The 19,133-nt window shown below is 43.3% G+C and overlaps 1 pseudogene; it reads left to right on the top strand.

The window, feature by feature from the left end:
- Positions 1-3,356: 3,356 nt before the first annotated feature.
- Positions 3,357-14,627, top strand: LOC119742390 (annotated as a pseudogene).
- The last annotated feature ends 4,506 nt before the right edge of the window (positions 14,628-19,133 follow it).

Here is a 19,133-nt window from a genome sequence, read left to right as displayed (position 1 = left end):
TCTTAAAATCCCCTCGACTTTTTTTTTGTAATTTCGATTTGTTTTTCTTCAGAAACCTTTGTTTCCACCCTAAGAATAATTGCAATCCCCTTGAAAGAAATTGTGGGATTGGTTCGCAGCCAATAAATTCAAAATGCAATTATTTTGTCAAACATTTACTTAGAAATAAAATCAATTTTATAGTTTACTTCACTTGTGGGTTTTTTGCTCGTAATTTAGCATGAATCAATTAGTATACATACATGTATGTTATTGACAGCTAAACAATTTACTTTGTTTTCTTTGTAACAGCATTTAAAATCCCAACTGGAATTTGATAGTTTTTGTCAACAGATATTCAGTAGCAGTGTTTTCTTAAAGTTTATGGATTCAATTGACCTTTTTTGCAAAATGTTCCCTAGTCCAGGAAAACACAAACCCCAACACCTCCCAATCTACACCATAAATGTACGTTTCCCAGGTAACCATATTACCTTGAGTGTAAACAGACTATCAGCCATATGTGTAGAATTATTTTGTGCATTGTAGCGCCCTCAATTGTGTGTTCACAGACATGACAGAGAACCCCATCCCCACAAGACCAAATGTGTTAGTTGCTAATGTTTGATACAAAAAAAATATCAAAAAGTCTGCCAAACAACGACATGTAACATTTGATTTATTACTTGTACGCACCATATTTGTGAATTCACAATGTTTGATTTCAATAGCAGTGCAATGTGGGTACCTCACACCATATACTGTGTAATTCAGAGAAAACTCAACTATATTTACTAATTTGTATTATTAACTCGGAAAATAACAATAATACTAAGTGTAATATGTTGGGTAAATATGTGTAGATAAAGTGAGGACGATAACTTGAATATGAAGAAATTGGTTGTGTGTGATTTTTTAGTTAGTCGCTGTCTTCATTTTTTTAGGGTCTTTATTTTTTGGAGGGGGGTTTTACAGATTTCGCACCATTTTCATAGTGCAGCACTGAACATGCGCAGTTACTGTTTTTTTGTGTACTTGGACATTTTCCGGTGACAAATTTTAGTCTGGCTCCATGCCAACATTATCGTTGTAACTTCGTATTCACAAGATGGGAATCAGACCATTTTACAATTTCGGGCTTTATTTCCCTTTAAAAAAAATCCTCCAGAGCCACAATGTAATACTCTGCAATAAGATGTTTGAGACATGTTAAAACAATAAAAGAAAAATATTCTTATTTTTGGGGGATGGGGAAAAAACCTTAGACATGTCGCCAGCGGGGATCGGGATCGATCCCGGGTCTTCCCGCTCATGAGATCCATTGCTTATTCACTAAACTACGAAAGCCCATTAGCGCCACTGCAAGTATATATATTACAGATTGTGTAATTCGTTATTACGGATTATTAATTCGTTATTACGGATTATTAATTCGTTATAACGGATTATTTAATTCGTTATTACGGATTATTAATTCGTTATAACGGATTATTAATTCGTTATTACGGATTATTTAATTCGTTATTACGGATTACTAATTCGTTATAACGGATTATTTAATTCGTTATTACGGATTATTAATTCGTTATTACGGATTATTAATTCGTTATAACGGATTATTTAATTCGTTATTACGGATTATTAATTCGTTATTACGGATTATTAATTCGTTATAACGGATTATTTAATTCGTTATTACGGATTATTAATTCGTTATAACGGATTATTAATTCGTTATTACGGATTATTTAATTCGTTATTACGGATTACTAATTCGTTATAACGGATTATTTAATTCGTTATTACGGATTATTAATTCGTTATTACGGATTATTAATTCGTTATAACGGATTATTTAATTCGTTATTACGGATTATTAATTCGTTATTACGGATGGCGCCGTAATATATTACGGCTTTCGTACTAAACCACAGTTGGTGGTAATTTAATATATCTTACAATTCAGCCCTATCTTAGAGAGTACAGCGCCCTCTGTTGACAGGAATTGCCGCCGGTGTGGACGGTAATTCTGTCCCCCGTTAAAAGGTTCCGGGGGGACAGAATTACCTAGCTAAAAGTGTCCTCCCCGGCCCGTTAATTCTGTCCCCCTCCAGGTAATTCTGTCCCCTCCAGGTTTTTTTGTCCCCCTAGTTTTGCAGCGCAGAAGGCCAGTAATTCCCTATAATTATTGTTTTAATGAATTCATACAAGCTATACATTTTTTACTTTTTAGTCTGCCCTTCATAAAGATGAATAAAATTAACTTTTTGGTCTCTTTGTGAAATGTGAACAATTATGTTTCGATCGACTCGGACTCGGAGTACGGTGAAATTACAGCAAGGTCGTGCAATACACAGTAGCCCTATTCTACGGTGGACGCCTCATTGATATAACGACTACTTGGATTTGGTCTGCGTTCCCATCGTAGCGCGTAACGAAATTTCTCATTGGATGAATTTCCTTCGTGTTGAGGGATACACATTATACACATGCGATAAACGCTGCCACAAATCTTGCAGCATGTACTTGCGGCGATGCGCGCGCTCACGAACACGACTTAACTCGTATCACCGCATGCATGCACGGGGACACACCAGGGGGACACTTTCAACGTTGGGTAGGGGGACATATTTACCAGGGAGGGGACAGATCTACCTAGGTAAATGTGTCCCCCCGGACAGATTTACCGGGTCACGAGCCGGTAAATTTTTCCGGGGGACACATTTACCAGGGGGGGGGGGGGGGAGGGACAGAATTACCTGCCACACCGGCAAACCTTATAGTAACGTAAGCTTTCCGGGATTACCGCCGGCAAAATATCCACTTCCACATTATTATGCATTTCCCACTTCGACCACAGATCTGTGGACCCCCCCAGGTTTAAAATCCAGTTACAGGAATGCGACTTAGACTTTTTACGCAGGCCCAAAATATGATGAGTTCACGTCACGGTGGCTTTGGAGGAGTTTCTTCTCCAAGGGAAAGTGAAGTCTGAATGATGAAGATACAGCTTACAAGTTCCCACGTACAGTATGCATCATTTGTACCAATGCCAATAGATCTCGGGATGTATATGGGCTTCGTGCACTAAAAAGAGGGCGCCCTTTTACCTAGCAACGACGTCCCTTGGGTTGGACCATTGATCTCCATATACACAGTCTGTGTATATGGAGATCAATGGGTTGGACACATACATTTCGCTGGTCGACGTGCGCGTGCACCGTTCCTTGTGTGTGACGCAAGTACATCAGGGGATTGTACTATGCACACGCAGTGGCCACGCGCTTCACGGCGCGGCAAAATATTGCAGTCAGGCAAGATGGCGTCGTTCAGTTACCCTCAACTGTACTTTCTTTGCCGGTGAGGGGGTACTTGTGAACAGAGTGGGTAGTCTCAAAATCGGTAATCATTTCATAAGAAATTCATGAGACCACAATGTCAAGCAAAGTACGTCCAACAACCTCCTCAATTATTTTGGCAGTCACCCCAGCCTTAGGCAGACTGTTTGGCACCTGGACTTGTCTTGCCGGTGTTGTCCGAGTTATGTGCGCCCTGAACATCAATAGCAAACCGTAAGTACTCATACAGTTTTCCTTCATGCTTGTTGCAACATTGCAATATGGAGAGATGAAAGAGAAGTAGTACATGTAAATGTAGGAGAAACATATTGTAAGTCTCTTTCTAGTTCTTACAGATTTGATACTGAGCACAGCAAAGCACAGTTCTTAGTTAAAACAAAAAAAAATAGCTAATACAGCATTACTTGAAAATCCACATAAAAAAAAACACTTGAATTGCCGAACCTCAAATCCATAAGCCGTATCGAAAATAGCAAAATCCAAGCGCATCAGGGAAAGACTCTATCTATGGGCTTAACAAGGCGTGCGCGTTCGAACACAGCGTTCGTGCGTGGTTCTTTGCCCCCTTATCCTGCCCATAATGCTTTGCGCAATAGTTTAATTTGCTATTTGTGATCAAGCTTATAGCAACACATGTGGCATTTGGAGAAAATCTTTCAAAAGTTTCTCTCGCCATAGCTCCCAATGTTCCTGGGCAGACACTGTTAGGAGTGTTCTCGTGACAGTTCAAGGGTCAGCCTAACAAACACATTCATTTGACATAGGCTCTGCAATATGTGCCTGATTCTTCAGCATTGTGGTATACAGTACTTTAATCAAATGAACATAGCTAGACTGCGTGGCAACTTATTTTGTGGCAACTAAATTTTGTTCCTCTTTTATACCAACAGGTTGTACATAATTATCTACATTGTTTTCCTTTGTGCTAGCTCTCGCCTATTTTTCTGCCGAGTTCCTCGCATTCAAGACGGCCGCCCTTACAGTTGGAGTAATATCACCTCTCATCGTGACAGGTTTGTTTTACCGCAAAAAAATGCCCAAAATAAAGTCATGAATTACAGTAGGCTTGAGCAGAATTTTCAGTTATTATGTGAAAGAGTGAACATTTAGCCACAGTATTGAAATTGTTACAACATTTGCAAACATAAAAAAAAACAGAACTACTGAATTACTGTGAAATACCTTACAGGACTGTTGAATGAGTGAATGACAGTCTTAATCATCCTGTAAAATCATGGCACCTGTTGTGCTGACATTTTCAAGGAAAGTGTTATTTTTGTATCAATTTCCAATGCTCAAGAACTGTACATGTAGTGCGTGCCTGACTGGGCGTGGCTTAGCCCTCACAGTGACTGAATGCACGTACATTATTGGTCCCCATAGGTTAAGTACATACATGTGTGTACATTATGTTTGTACAGCATTTGCATGTTTACGTGAGGGATACTCACGTGATTGCCTGGGTGAGTTGAGTCATGGACAGCGGACATTAAAGTAGTGTTTTGCTCCCGCTCTGTTTTCTGTGTATGCTGACGCGCAGCCGTACAAGTGAATGTACTTTACGGATGCCGACGCTAGCTTGCATGGGTAAACGTAATCAGTTGAGGCTGATCGGCGTGTATAACATTGGCGCACCGTAATTACATTGGCGTGTATTGTTTACATCGGCGTACGTTACTTACATTGGCGTGTATTGTTTACATTGGCGTACATTACATTGACGTGTATTACATTGATGTGTATTGTTTACTTTGGTGTTTGTTTCTTACATTGGTGTGTTTACTTACATTTGTGTACATTGTTGCCTTAACAGTGTATTGTTTACATTGGGCACATTGTTCAGGCTGTGCGCCTATCGTTTGCTGCCTTTGTGAGCTGTTAGTTGTCTCCAAGTGTAAATAAGTGAACCTGATAATTAGCAACCTCATGAAGACTCAATCACTACTGTATATTTCTTGATTATTGTATAATAAATTACGAAAAATTACGATCACATTGGTTGTGCCGAAAATCCTGATTATCAAGGTGTATTTTTTGCTGATTTATTGTGCAATTAACAGAGAGTAATGACAATCATCATAATCAGCGGTATATTTCCTCCCGCATATGGAAAAGTTTCATGGCTAAAGTCTCAAAAAATCAGTTGTGTGTCTATGTGACCTTCGGGACACGCCACGCGTGTACTGAATGGGTCAATGCCCAATCATGCATTATGCATAACTCCTATGTGTAGCAAGTATGCGTGTGGCCAGTACCGAAGAGTCCATTGTGACAAATGGGTAAACCGCAACGCGTAACTCCAATAAACAACAGGTGTTTACACAGGCCTACACATTGGAAACATCATCTTTCTCTATGGCAAAATACAGGACATAGTGAAAAACACAACAATGAAAATAAAGCAACCTGAAAGAAGATCTCACATGAATTTTAGCCATACGAAAATCCCAAATAAGTTACGGACACTGCTGGCCTTGCAATCATGCACTTGAATTGACCACGCTGCGCGCGTGCCGAATGGTATTCCCTATATAGTAATGGTACGGACCACCTTCACTGCGCTTAACGTCTTCGACGAATTCCTTCAATTTCCTGTGGAAAAACCGTATAAGTTCATGTAGGATGAACACTGCATGTGGCAAAAACATAGTAAGTGCCAATTTCATTTCATATATTTCATATTTTTTTCCGTTCAGAGAGCATAAAATACAGCAAATCCAGTCACATCCACCGCGCGGCTAGCTAGAAGCTAGTCAGTGGACATGACGTCACGCGAATGTTATGCTAATCCCAGCGCTAGGTCACGACGAATACTATTGGATAGCAGAACGATGGGCTTCAAGTTTTCTTTCATTCCGACGACATTTCTCAGCCAATCAAAACGAGTTTGGGGAGGTAACTAACGCAGAGAATGCCGGAAAACCCGCTGTCATTGCGTAATGCATTGCCGAGTTACTGCTTCGCAAAGTCGCCCCATCTGATACGTGTGGGTAAAACTGCGTGTGATTACACTGAAAAAGGCCGCTCTGGTCTCTCGTAAAAGCGTTTTTAGAAAGCTGGTCCGACGATATTGAATGCTCTATTCGAGTGAAATTTTGGAATTTCGTAGGAAAATATATAGAGATTGGAATGCCGGGCGACCCCGGTTTATATGTTTTTCGTTTGGCGACTAAAACCATTTTTTCACCGGTGGACCGGATTCGGAGCGACTGCGGCTAACCCGTTTTGTGCGTAACACGGAAACACGTCCATATCGGTGTAGCAAAAGAGACTGCTTTTCTGACCTGCTCCCTAAGCCTTGAGGTCGCTCATTTTGGGAAAGATTGGTGCTCGCTGCCATGCAGTTGCAGTTGGGTGGTTCCCCAAAGAGAGGGAACCCCAGCACGCCAGGTGGGAGCCGGAGTATCTTCCATCAGGTAGATACCGATGTTGAGCTAAGGTTGCCTGAAGAGACTACTTTGTATGTCTCTAGAGCAACGGGGAGACGAGAGTCAGGCACAAAGGTGGTGCCTGAATGGGTCCCAACATTTGGGATGTAGGTTAGCTTTAAGAGAGTGCACTTCTGAAGGACTCAGGCTCAAGGAAAAAAAACCTAGCAGGGTCGACGCCAATCACCTTGGAACGTGTGAGTCTAGACGACCTGATGCTGTTCCTGTCTGGGAAAGGTGGCGTGGAACAGGATAGGCCAAGTACTAACGCGTTCGTTCATGACAGGGAAAAGGTGATCCCTACACAGGAGCACAGTGAACTGCAAAGTTTCGCAACTCGACCAGTCGAGGCGAAAGACGGCAGTTCAGCTGAAAGATTGGACCCCTCATCAGTAGGTCCTTGGCCACTGAAATGAGAGGCACATGTCCATGTGGTGACTTAGGTCAGAAGGGAAGTTTTGAGCCACCAAATTAAATCGTAGGCCAAACATAACCCCTGACGGTATAGTGGGAAAGTGCTCTGGAAGGAGCACTTCCGCCATTTTGAGTCATGGCGTGAGCTAAACCAGTGGAGCGAAGAGCAAGCTGCGAAGTGGTTATCAGCAAGCTTGCAAGGTAATGCTCTACGGTTGGTGGATGACTTGGGTCAAAAGCACACATACAGTGCCCTGGTCAAGTTGCTTGTGCGTAGGCTTGGGTCAGCTTGACAGAGTGAGAGGTATCTCGTTGAGGTCAGACACCGGCGCCAAAAGCCGAAAGAGGGATTGCTAGAGTTACGGCAGGCAATCCATGAGTTAAAGAGGATGTGGAATGCTCGAAGACATTTCCGTCATTTTTCGGGTATATGTAGCCTAAGGTGTGATGAAATAAAAACGACTATCGTTTCTGTCATGAAATGAGTACAGAAGGTACTTTTGAGAGCTGTTTTTCAGGTCCAGTTTCGACCCGAACGTGCAACTGTGTAAATGTTGTCGTTGCGGGCAGCAAACAAAACACAGTAAATCGTGACGTAATAAACAGGACTCCCGATGCACAGTAGCATACACGAGTACTGTTTATTACGTCACGATTTACTGTGTTTTGTTTGCTGCCCGCAACGACGACTTTTACACAGTTGCACGTTCGGGTCGAAACTGGACCTGAAAAACAGCTCTCAAAAGTACCTTTTGTACTCATTTCATGACAGAAACAATAGTCGTTTTTATTTCATCACACCTTAGGCTACATATACCCGAAAAATGACGGAAATGTCTTCGAGCATTCCACAACCTCTTTAACGTTGCGAGCGTACACTGAAATACCAGAAGATGCTCGAGAGAAGTTGGCAAAGAACCACTTCATAGATGCCATTGACAGCCACTCAATTAGAGAGGGCATCAATATAGCCCGTCCAAAAACTTTGGACAAAGCAGTCCAGACTGCCCTGGAAACTAATAATTTTGAGAAGGTCGAACAGCGATGTTCTGCTGCTAATCTTCAATCCCGGAAGGGAGAAAAGAGTTGCCCGTAAGGGAACGACAGCGGAAGTGAACTCCCAGGTTGAGGTTAGTTCAATTCATGATGAGTTGGATGTGATTTACAAGAGAAGGGTTGCTCCCTTACATCAGTATCGAGTTGGAGTGCCAATGAAGTGAGTAGCAATAGGCTTGCGAGGGCCATTGGGCGTTTTGTTGAAATTCCCAGCAAAGTTTTGTAAATAATGCCGTGAATCTCTTTGAAAAAAATCCAAATACATTGGTCCTATAATTCGGGTTTTACATCGAGACTGAACCAGGCTTTCTTATCTCTCTTTTATCTCAAGATTTATTCTCCTTAGGGCAGTTCAGCACCAGTTGAATGCCTACTACCAGCAGGGAACAATTAATATAGCTTAAGTTAGCGACTTGTTTGACATGCCTGAGTCATTCTTCGCACCTAGATCTTTCATAAATTTAATATGAAACCTAATATTTGTTTTTGTTGGGTAATGAAACCATGTTTTCTTTCTTTGATGCAAAAATAACAAAAATGCCTTTTCATGTATTTAAACATGTACATGTACATGTATAGGTTTTCAAAAAGGTAGATCCAACAGGAAGTAAACAGTACCATTTGGACTGGCCTCCAGATGGCAAGGGAGTCACCATCAAGGAGCACAAGGGGGTGTACTTCAGGCTGGTCAAGTCTAGGCAGACGAAGAGAGCGCGATGGGAAACCAGCGATCAACGAGCTTTGAACAATCTAACTGTTTAAAATGTTGAGTTGGTTTTCACTAAAATTAAATGTTTATTGTCATTTGGAAAAATCACTTAATCAAAATCCCCCCATTTTCATACTTGTCAAAATCTTGTTGATTTGTAACTGGCCTAAATTGAACAGGTAATGTATGTGTACAAATCACTTCAAATTATCCAACCATTCTTCCTCTAAATTGTATAAAATCATGGTGTATTCTGTAAACATTCTTGTGAATATTTAATCAACAAAATTTGATTCAATTTCTGTATATTGAAACGTCAGTGCCAGGCTGCCGGCAGAGGGTGCCAGCACGGACTCATGGTGCAACCGTAGTGTCCAGACCCCTGCGCTTGGCCAGGGGAACCCGTTGCAGGACTACTCCGACTCAGAAGTGTGACATTTTGTATAACGTGAGCCTCGTGTAAGAAAGTGGCAAAAATAAATGGCCTACAGCCCCGAAAACCTGAAAATAGTGTCTGTGGTTTCCTTTGTCTAGCATGTGAAAACCCAGGATCCTGTGGACGTTACATTGGTGCAGCCGTGGCATATGTCTGACGGAGGAAAAAAAGGTAGAATTTGGAGTGTTTTTCGCCATGAATACACCAAGTTAATTAGTCTGGCGTCCGACTCGTCACACGGCGGGTACGCATGCTGGATCAGGGCCTCGCAGAGCGTAGACCAAGAGATGGCCAGCAAAGCGTTCGTCACACTGGATGACTCTGAGGTTGTCAGGCTGTGCCTGTCGATGCAGCAGGGGCGGGGCTCCGTTTTGGGAGGCTACGGGATGGTTTTGCCAGTAAGCCTAGTGCCAAGTCCCAAGGGGGGTATCGCCCCGTGCTGTGTAAGCGGCGCAACAGATGCTCCGTTCCATTCGGAACACTGCCGAGTTGCGCCTGTTGATGCAGCGGGGGGGGGGGGGGGGGGGGGGGGGGGGGCCGGGATTGATCGTCCAGAGACGCCCCATGACTTCTGCATCAACACAAGTGCAAGGGTCCACAATGGGAACAGCCTCGTAACACACACACATTCATACAACGGATGCATGTTTCCCTCCAGAACAGCCCGTAACACACACATTCATAAGACGGACGCACATTTCCTTTTGGAAACGGCTCCGTTCCTTGCATGTATGATGCATCGGATGCGTGTTCCCCTGTGGGTCGGCTCCGCACAGACGTCAATGGAGCGGAGCCGGCGCAGTTGCTCAGCATGGGAGTCAATGGAGCGGAACCGGTGGAGTTGCTCCGCACGGGAGTCAACGGAGCGGAGCCAGCGCAGTTGCTCCCATGGGAGTCAATGGAGTTGCTCTGCATGGGAGTCAATGGAGTGGAGCTGGCACAGTTGCTCCTCACGGGAGTCTATGGAGCGGAACCAGCGCAGTTGCTTCCATGGGAGTCAATGGAGTTGCTCTGCACGGGAGTCAACGGAGCGGAGCCAGGGCAGTTGCTCCCATGGGAGTCAATGGAGTTGCTCTGCACGGGAGTCAATGGAGTGGAGCCGGCACAGTTGCTCCTCACGGGAGTCTATGGAGCGGAGTCAGCGCAGTTGCTTCCATGGGAGTCAATGGAGTTACTCTGCACGAGAGTCAATGGAGTGGAGCGAGCACAGTTGCTCCTCACGGGAGTCAAGGGAGTGGAGCCAGCGCAGTTGCTCCCATGGGAGTCAATGGAGTTGCTCTGCACGGGAGTCAATGAAGTGGAGCCGGCACAGTTGCTCCTCACGGGAGTCTATGGAGCGGAGCCAGCGCAGTTGCTTCCATGGGAGTCAATGGAGTTGCTCTGCACGGGAGTCAATGGAGTGGAGCCGGCACAGTTGCTCCTCACGGGAGTCTATGGAGCGGAGCCAGCGCAGTTGCTTCCATGGGAGTCAATGGAGTTGCTCTGCACGGGAGTCAATGGAGTGGAGCCAGCACAGTTGCTCCTCACGGGAGTCAACGCAGCGGAGCCAGCGCAGTTGCTTCCATGGGAGTCGATGGAGTTGCTCTGCACGGGAGTCAATGGAGCGGAGCGGGCGCAGTTGCTCCGCACGGGAGTCAATGGAGCAGAGCTAGTGGAGTTAATTGCTCTGCACAGGAGTCAATTGAGCGGAATCGATGGAGTTGCTCCGCACGGGAGTCAGTGGAGCGGAGCCAGCACAGTTGCTCCGCACGGGAGTCAACTGAGCAGAGCTGGCTGAGTTGCTCCGCATGGGAGTCAATGGAGCGAAGCCGGTGCATTTGCTCCGCACGGGAATCAATGGAGTGGAGTGGGCGCAGTTGCTGCGCAAGGGAGTCAATGGAGCGGAACCGATGGAGTTGCTTCGCATGGGAGTCAATGGAGCGGAGCCGGCTGAGTTGCTCGGCATGGGAGTCAATGGAGCAGAACCGGTGCAGTTGCTCTGCACGGGAGTCAACTGAGCAGAGCTGGCTGAGTTGCTCCGCATGGGAGTCAATGGAGCGAAGCCGGTGCAGTTGCTCTGCATGGGAATCAATGGAGTGTAGTGGGCGCAGTTGCTGCGCACGGGAGTCAATGGAGCAAAGTCGGTGGAGTTTCTCTGCACGGGAGTCACTTGGAGCGGAGCCGGTGCAGTTGCTCTGCACGGGAGTCAATGGAGCAGGGCTGATGGAGTTGCTTCGCATGGGAGTCAACGGAGCGGAGCCGGTGCAGTTGCTCTGCAAGGGAGTCTATGGTGGAGCCGACAGAGCTGCTCCACACTGGAACTTATGAACAGGCGCAGTTGCTCCGCACAGGAGTCCATAAGGAGACCCCAGAGGAGACCCCAGAGGAGACCCCAACGAGACCCCCAACGAGACCCCAGAGGAGACCCCAAAGGAGAACCCAGAGGAGACCCCAAAGGAGAACCCAGAGGAGACCCCAAAGGAGACCCCAGAGGAGACCCCAGAGGAGACCCCAGAGGAGAATCCAGAGGAGACCCCAGAGGAGACCCCAGAGGAGACCCCAGAGGAGACCTCAAAGGAGACCCCAGAGGAGACCCCAGAGGAGAACCCAGAAGAGACCCCAAAGGAGACCCCAGAGGAGACCCCAGAGGAGACCCCAGAGGAGACCCCAGAGGAGACCCCTGAGGAGACCCCAGAGGAGACCCCAGAGGAGACCCCAGAGGAGCCCCCTGAGGAGACCCCAGAGGAGACCCCAGAGGAGACCCCAGAGGAGACCCCAAAGGAGACCCCAGAGGAGACCTCAGAGGAGAATCCAGAGGAGACCCCAGAGGAGACCCCAGAGGAGAATCCAGAGGAGACCCCAGAGGAGACACCAGAGGAGAACCCAGAAGAGACCCCAGAGGAGAATCCAGAGGAGACCCCAGAGGAGACCCCAGAAGAGACCCCAAAGGAGACCCCAGAGGAGAACCCAGAGGAAACCCCAGAGGAGACCCCAGAGGAGATCCGAGAGGAGACACCAACGTTACAATATTCTTTCCCTATGAAATTTTGTGAATATTTAATTAGGTAAAATTTGATGTTCTTGTGCCCCTTATACCGTGTACAATATATTGTGATCATATAATGAGCTTTGAAATCAGCCCCCCTTATGCTTTGTATTGAAATGTAAAGGGAAATAAGCTTTAGGTACACTTTCCTTTTATTTTGTATTAGGTTATCGAGTATGAGGTCATACCCCACCATGCTCGGTTGAATTATAACCAGTCTAATGCTATTGGAACGTGATCGTATTCTAATGTCATGAATTATAAATGTAGTGCGTGCGTGACTGGGCGTGGCTTAGTGCTCATAAGTTAAGTACATGCACATATGCTTGTACAGCATTTGCGTGCTAACGTGAGGGATAGTCTCACGTGATCGCGCGGGTGAGTTGAGTCGTGGACAGCAGTGTATTGCTCGCGCTCTGTGTTTTGTGTATGCTGACTTGCGCTGTGTACAGGCCCAGATTGCTTAAGTTTCGCTGTGTGATGCTGACGCGCAATGCACATTTTGTATACTGTACGATGCTGACGCTAGCTTGCATGGTAAAGCGTAATCAGGTTAAGGCTGAACAGCAAGTATTGTTTACAGTGGCGTACATTACTTACAATGGCATGCGTTGTTAACATTGGTGTACATTACTTACATTGGCGTGCATTGTTTACATCGGCGTATGTGTACATTGGCGTACGTTACTTACATTGGCGTGTATCGTTTACATTGGTGTAAGTTACATACATTGGTGTGTATTACTTATATTGGAGAACATTGCGCACATTGTTCAGGCTGTGCGCGTAACGTTTGTTGCATATGTGAGCTGTTACTGTCTCCCAAGAGTAATTAAGTGAATCTGATAATTAACAACCTCATAAAGACTCAATCACTGCTGTATATTTCTTGATTATTGTATAATAAATCACGATCACATTGGTTGTGCGAACTTGTGCCGACAATCCTGTTATCAAGGTGTATTTCTTGCTGGTTTATTGTGCAATTAACAGAGAGTAATCACAATCTTCATAATCAGCGGTATATTGCCTTCAGAACTGACCTGCTACCTAATAAGCCTTGAGGTCGCTCTGAGTGGTCTCTCGTTTTGGGAAAGCTTGGGTTCGGGATGATCAGCTACACCCTAATAGGTGTCAGACTTGGTCCCAGCGAACTTGTAGGTTTGGCCCGGGGAGTTCCCCGCCTCAAAACTTTTGGAAAAGTACCCGGACTATGCAATATATTATTTATTATTACAAGACATGGTTTTTTTCTTGTATCTCCCTCAAAGCCATCCAATAAATTAATATTTGCATGCAAGAATATGGTACTTAAGCCAGCTATCAGTTTTGGGGACAAGAAGAATAATATGTCAAACCAGGAAGGGGAAACATAAATGCAGCAAAACTAAGATAATTTGGGAAGGAAATCTTAGAAATTATTCATGTTTGATTGATTTATTGAATCTCTAGATAAATTCTATTTCATTTCGTTTTTAATTTAAACTGTATAGGTGGTTCAACAGTCCTGATGCTAATCGCCTACCCAGGAATATTCAACAAGCAGGACGTGTCAGCAGAATCGACTAATCCTCAATCAAAGAAACATTGATTTCACATTTATTTTTGAGCAAATTTGAAACTTTGTTTAAAAACCAGATTAAACAGGTGCTTTCGGTTTTAGAAATGTGTAGGTCTCCAAAAGCTCACTTTTAAAAAAAAAGTACTTTAAGCCACAGTTCAAAATTGTGCCTTATGCGTTAGACAGGTCGGATTTGCAATATTGAATGACGTTTTTTACAAAAAGGGAGATTTTAAGGGTATTTTTTATGTGATAAATTATTGAGATGAAACTTAATAAGGGGATGGGTAGGTTAACCTCTTTGAATTTTGAACAATCGTAGTTGTGCAATATAATTATATTCACTGAAAATAATTCTTAACTTGGGAATTTTTGAGTAACTTCAACTTGGCCACGAGCAGTGTTGTATTCGAGTCCCTGTTTGGACATTTCTCCGTGAACAAAATAAATAATCCGAAATACATGTATACGTTTTGTCACGGAAACTTTCCAGTTCAATGTGATACCTGTACTTGGGAACGCTGTGTAAGAAATAACGAGAGCGTTAGCGCTGAAGCTCCTTAAAGAGGTTGTGGAATGCTCGAAGACATTTCCGTCATTTTTCGGGTATATGTAGCCTAAGGTGTGATGAAATAAAAACGACTATTGTTTCTGTCATGAAATGAATACAAAAGGTACTTTTGAGAGCTGTTTTTCAGGTCCTGTTTCGACCCGAACTTGCAATTTGTGTAAAAGTCGTCGTTGGGGGCAGCAAACAAAACATAGTAAATCGTGGCGTAATAAACGGACTCCCTATGCAGCGTAGTATAAACGAGTCCTGTTTATTACATCACGATTTTTCTGATTTTACGAAGAACCCGACGACTGTTGATTTCAATTATGCGCTCGCCGACCAACAAATTACTCGATGAATTTCAGTTTTATAAACATATAAACGCACGTTACAAAAGAATGGGAGGTTGTCATTATGATATATATGGGTCTACTCTACAATAAAAAAAAAATATAGAAAACAAAACGACTTTCAGCATTCCACAACCTCTTAAAACCCCAAAACTAAAAGTTGCACTTAGGAGATTTTCAATGGGCATTGCAACACACAACTGAATGCGGGCCTGCATCATTGCATTCAATTGTGTGTTGCGATGCCCATTGAAAATCGCAACCGGAAAGTTTCCGTCACAGAACATATATTTTTGATGTTTTGTTCTCCAATTAATGTCCAAACAAGGACGATTATAAAAACTGCTTAGTTTCTTTTTGTGCCAGTTGTATACCAAGACAAGGTGTATCAAAAAAAGTTAATAAATACAAATTAAAAATGAGTTTGTATTCACTATGTTAACATTATGAATTAAAAAAACTTTCCGGGGGTTGCCTATTCCAAAGCACTTCATGAGCTCTGTATTTGTAATCCTTGTGGTCATTTGGATGACTGAGCACACCTACCTCAGATTTAACAATATAGGCCTACAACTAAAAAAAACCCAGAAAGTTTGGTTGATTCAGAGATGAGATGATGAGTGGTCCTAACAATGGGGCATCCATGGGCTATACTGAGAGGAGCCAGGTTTTAAAAGGTATGCATTTAAAACAAAATCCATTAGTGTATATGTTCTTCGAGATTGTGGTATTGTGAATAAACATATCATGCAAAGGAAGCTTAAGCAGTTATTTGAAATTGTTGTCATAATTTCATTGTCTGTACCAGGCATTGATAAGGCCAAACAAAAAAATGGTGTGTTTACGGTAACGGCCTGAAAAAAAATCCAGGTAAGTAGGTAGGGAAATAATTTTATTTTATAATTTTTTTTTCATTTCAGTTCTGCATGCCCATGCGTGTTCTTTCGCAAAAAAATTGTATAAGACCACTATTCAAGCATTGAAGATATTCAATCGATACATTTCAATCCAAATTAATTTGTATCGTCGGCCAGGGTTCTCCCCAGGATTTTTTCAAACATGTGGGGGAAGATTTGCTTCAACAACCCGAAAATGTTTGAACTTTAATAGCTCTCTGGTGCATTTTAGAGCAAATCTGGGGGTCTTTATCTTAAGATTTGTCCTTGAAATTCAGAGAAGATCTTGTAGGTCACTAATATTTTTGTAATTAAAGAAAAAAAAATCAAAATTGTTAACTTAAAAAAAAATTACATTTCACAACCTGTGTTTCACTGCTTCCTAACTAGAAAAGTATGATTTACATTTACATGTAAGTTTCAAATTAAGAAATGAAGGTGGAGAAAAAACAACAACTTTTGTTTCAGATTACATGCCATAGCGTCAGTAGGTCGGAAAATTATTTCCCCAATTTTTTTGGGGTGCTGATTAATGGAGCATCATTCGTACTAATCATAGAGCAAGAAATCATGTTTATTTTGTGCCTGGATTATTTTCATTTGCGCCACGAAAATTATCAAGACTGGCTATCAAAAGTGATTAAAACTTGCCTCACCTAATTAAAAATATATTTGAGGTCGGTGATTCCACTTTATGCTTAAAGCCCGAGTCCATCATTTGCAGCTATCCAAAAAAGTAACCGGCGTAATTATTGTTGAAAAACATACTGGTTGAAAGATAGTAAGGGGACTAAACTCCCTGTGAAATTATTCTTTCTGGCAAGCTCTCATTTTGAAGAAATCAACGAAAGAAGGTATTTCCAACGGTGCTTCTTAAGAAGCACCGTAGGAAAATTTAAATTAGTTGTTCGTTTTGTTATTCGGCGCAGCGCGCACAAGCATTGGAACGACGCACAGGCGCGCGCGGTTGCTATAATTCGTTGGATTAGTGCGCAACCATCGCGTAAAGCTGCAATTCAGAACAATTCGAAACATGATTTAGCAACTTTTGATTTTAAATTGAGATCCTAGAATGCTGTTTTTCTTGGAATATGAAGCTGAAGCTGAGCTGAAACTTCATCAAGTAAGTTGTTCAGTATCCTTTATTAGATTTTGAACACTTTTGTTGCTTCAAACGAACAAACTGCACTAATTACAAATGATGGACTAAAGTTTTAACATACATCACGGCCGCTGGCACCACTAACATTCCGCCTGGCTGGCCGAACATCGCGCCGTGCATACGGCCCACGTGGCCGAAAATCTTGCACTACTGCAGAAACACGCTACGATGTTTCGCCACAAGTTCGAGCTTTGCAATCTCGTTATTTTAATGGAAAACACATACACAGAAAGTAAAGATCACGTTCTGTGAATTAATTCGAAGAAATTCTCTTTCTCCAGCGACGTTTGTTTGGTAATATTTTTACGATCCAACTTCGGCCCAATACATCATCATGCTGTATGATACGAAGTATGGACCGGAGAAAGGCAGTAGTCACTGGTTCCGGTCCTTCATCATAGCATCGATTCCGTTAGCTGGCGAAGGGAACCAGTGTACCATGATGTATGTTAGCTGGGTGCGGCAGTCGACAGAACACATCCATCGTGTGCATTTTGATCACACATGCATCGGAAAAACAGCCTTAGTTTTTGGTCAAGATTTTGCATGTCAAGATGAAATAATGGCGTATGTAACGATCAAATTGTGCATTTTAATGGCGTGTATGATAATTATATTGTGCGTATCAGGGGCTAATAAATGTGATCGGCATGTTTTTTGTCGGCGTATCGGGCCGGCCGCAATTCCAGCGTATCAGGCCGATACGCAGTACGCACGTTTGTACGTGGGGAGAACCATGCCGTCCGTCGGCCAGCCAGGCGTATCGGTTCACCCCGATGCGTTTGTGCAAAAATAATCGTACTTCGTAGTTTGAGAATTCAAGTTTTGAGATCGTCGCGATTTTCGCACATTTAACACAGGTATGTTTGTGTCAAATCATGGTCAGATTTAAGTGTGGAAAATGGTTTTTGTTCGTGGCAAATAATTAAAAGTACTTGACATGTTTGAAATGTGTCAATAAAAATTATCAACCTTAAAAATGGCAATAAAAAGTTTGAGGTCGGCAATTTGGCCGAAATAATTCCAGGTCGGTTAGGTTACCGTAAACACACCATTTTTTTTGTTTGGCCTAAGAAACCCAGAACTCACAAAACGGGACAATCTGGGCAGAGGTAGCTTTCGAGATATTGGCAACTTAATTGATGCAACACCCTTCTTGCCATCCTTGCCTGTATGCCATAGTAGGCCATCAGCCTGGAAGTTTGGTCGGTATCAAATGAGGGGAATAATGCTCGTTATGATTTGTGGCACTGGTATGCGCCCCTGTAGTTTGATTCTGGAAAATACGTGATAACCTAGGGCAAGTTCGCGCAAGAACTATTGTTGACCAATGGTTAACCGTAGTTAGACTAAAGTTAGCCCGAACTCTGTCTAGTCGACGATGGTTGACTACGCTAGTCGACTACATTTCGTATTTGGAACCAGCCTACTGCGGCTGATCGCGCAATGCTTTTTTGAGCAGTGTTGTAGTCGAAGCCACAACTGCGAGGCCGAGGCCGCGGCCACAAACTCCAAGGAGCATTCTAATTTCCCTCGGCTTCGCCTCGGGGAAACAAATAATAGAATGCTTCATGGATCACCTCGGGAGTCTAGTTTTACTACACAACTCGAAGCAGTCAATATTTGTATGCTATAGCATAGTGCAGAGGGGACCATCTATCAACAAAAATGGCGGAAAACGAAACTGTGAGCGCTAAATTACATTTTCATCGCACAGTTTTTCGATGTTAGTTTACGATTATGTCACTTTGTCACCTTTGTGCAATAATATTGGCGATTATCCTAAACTTTACACAATCACTCTTTTTGTGTAAATAAAGAGAAACAACAAATGTTGAATAATTCGTCACCGGTTTCACGAAGGGACTGGCATGTCAAAATTGACAATTTTTTTCGATTTCGAGTTTTTTCACTATTTTGCTTTAAAACATGGTACTTAATCACTCTGACATGTTTCCGTAAGCAAAACATCATCAATTCCTGAATAACATTAATGATGCCAGGGGCAGGCATCTCGATAATTGTATTTTGCGATTTCACGACTGAGAGACGCGAACATGCCTGCCCCTTGAACATGTACAAAACGTATTGCACGGAAAGGCGTAAAAGTAGGTCAACAGCGAATTCCGTTTTCACGAAGGGACGGGCATCTTTGTTGCATTCTCAGCTGCGCGCGCGTAATCACGCGCGCCCCTTCCCTATGGA

The sequence above is a fragment of the Patiria miniata genome, unplaced genomic scaffold (genome assembly GCF_015706575.1).
Source record: "Patiria miniata isolate m_02_andy unplaced genomic scaffold, ASM1570657v1 HiC_scaffold_6, whole genome shotgun sequence".
NCBI lineage: Eukaryota > Metazoa > Echinodermata > Asteroidea > Valvatida > Asterinidae > Patiria > Patiria miniata.
The sequence above is the reverse complement of the archived record's forward strand: the minus strand, read 5'-3'. Positions and strand labels throughout refer to the sequence as shown.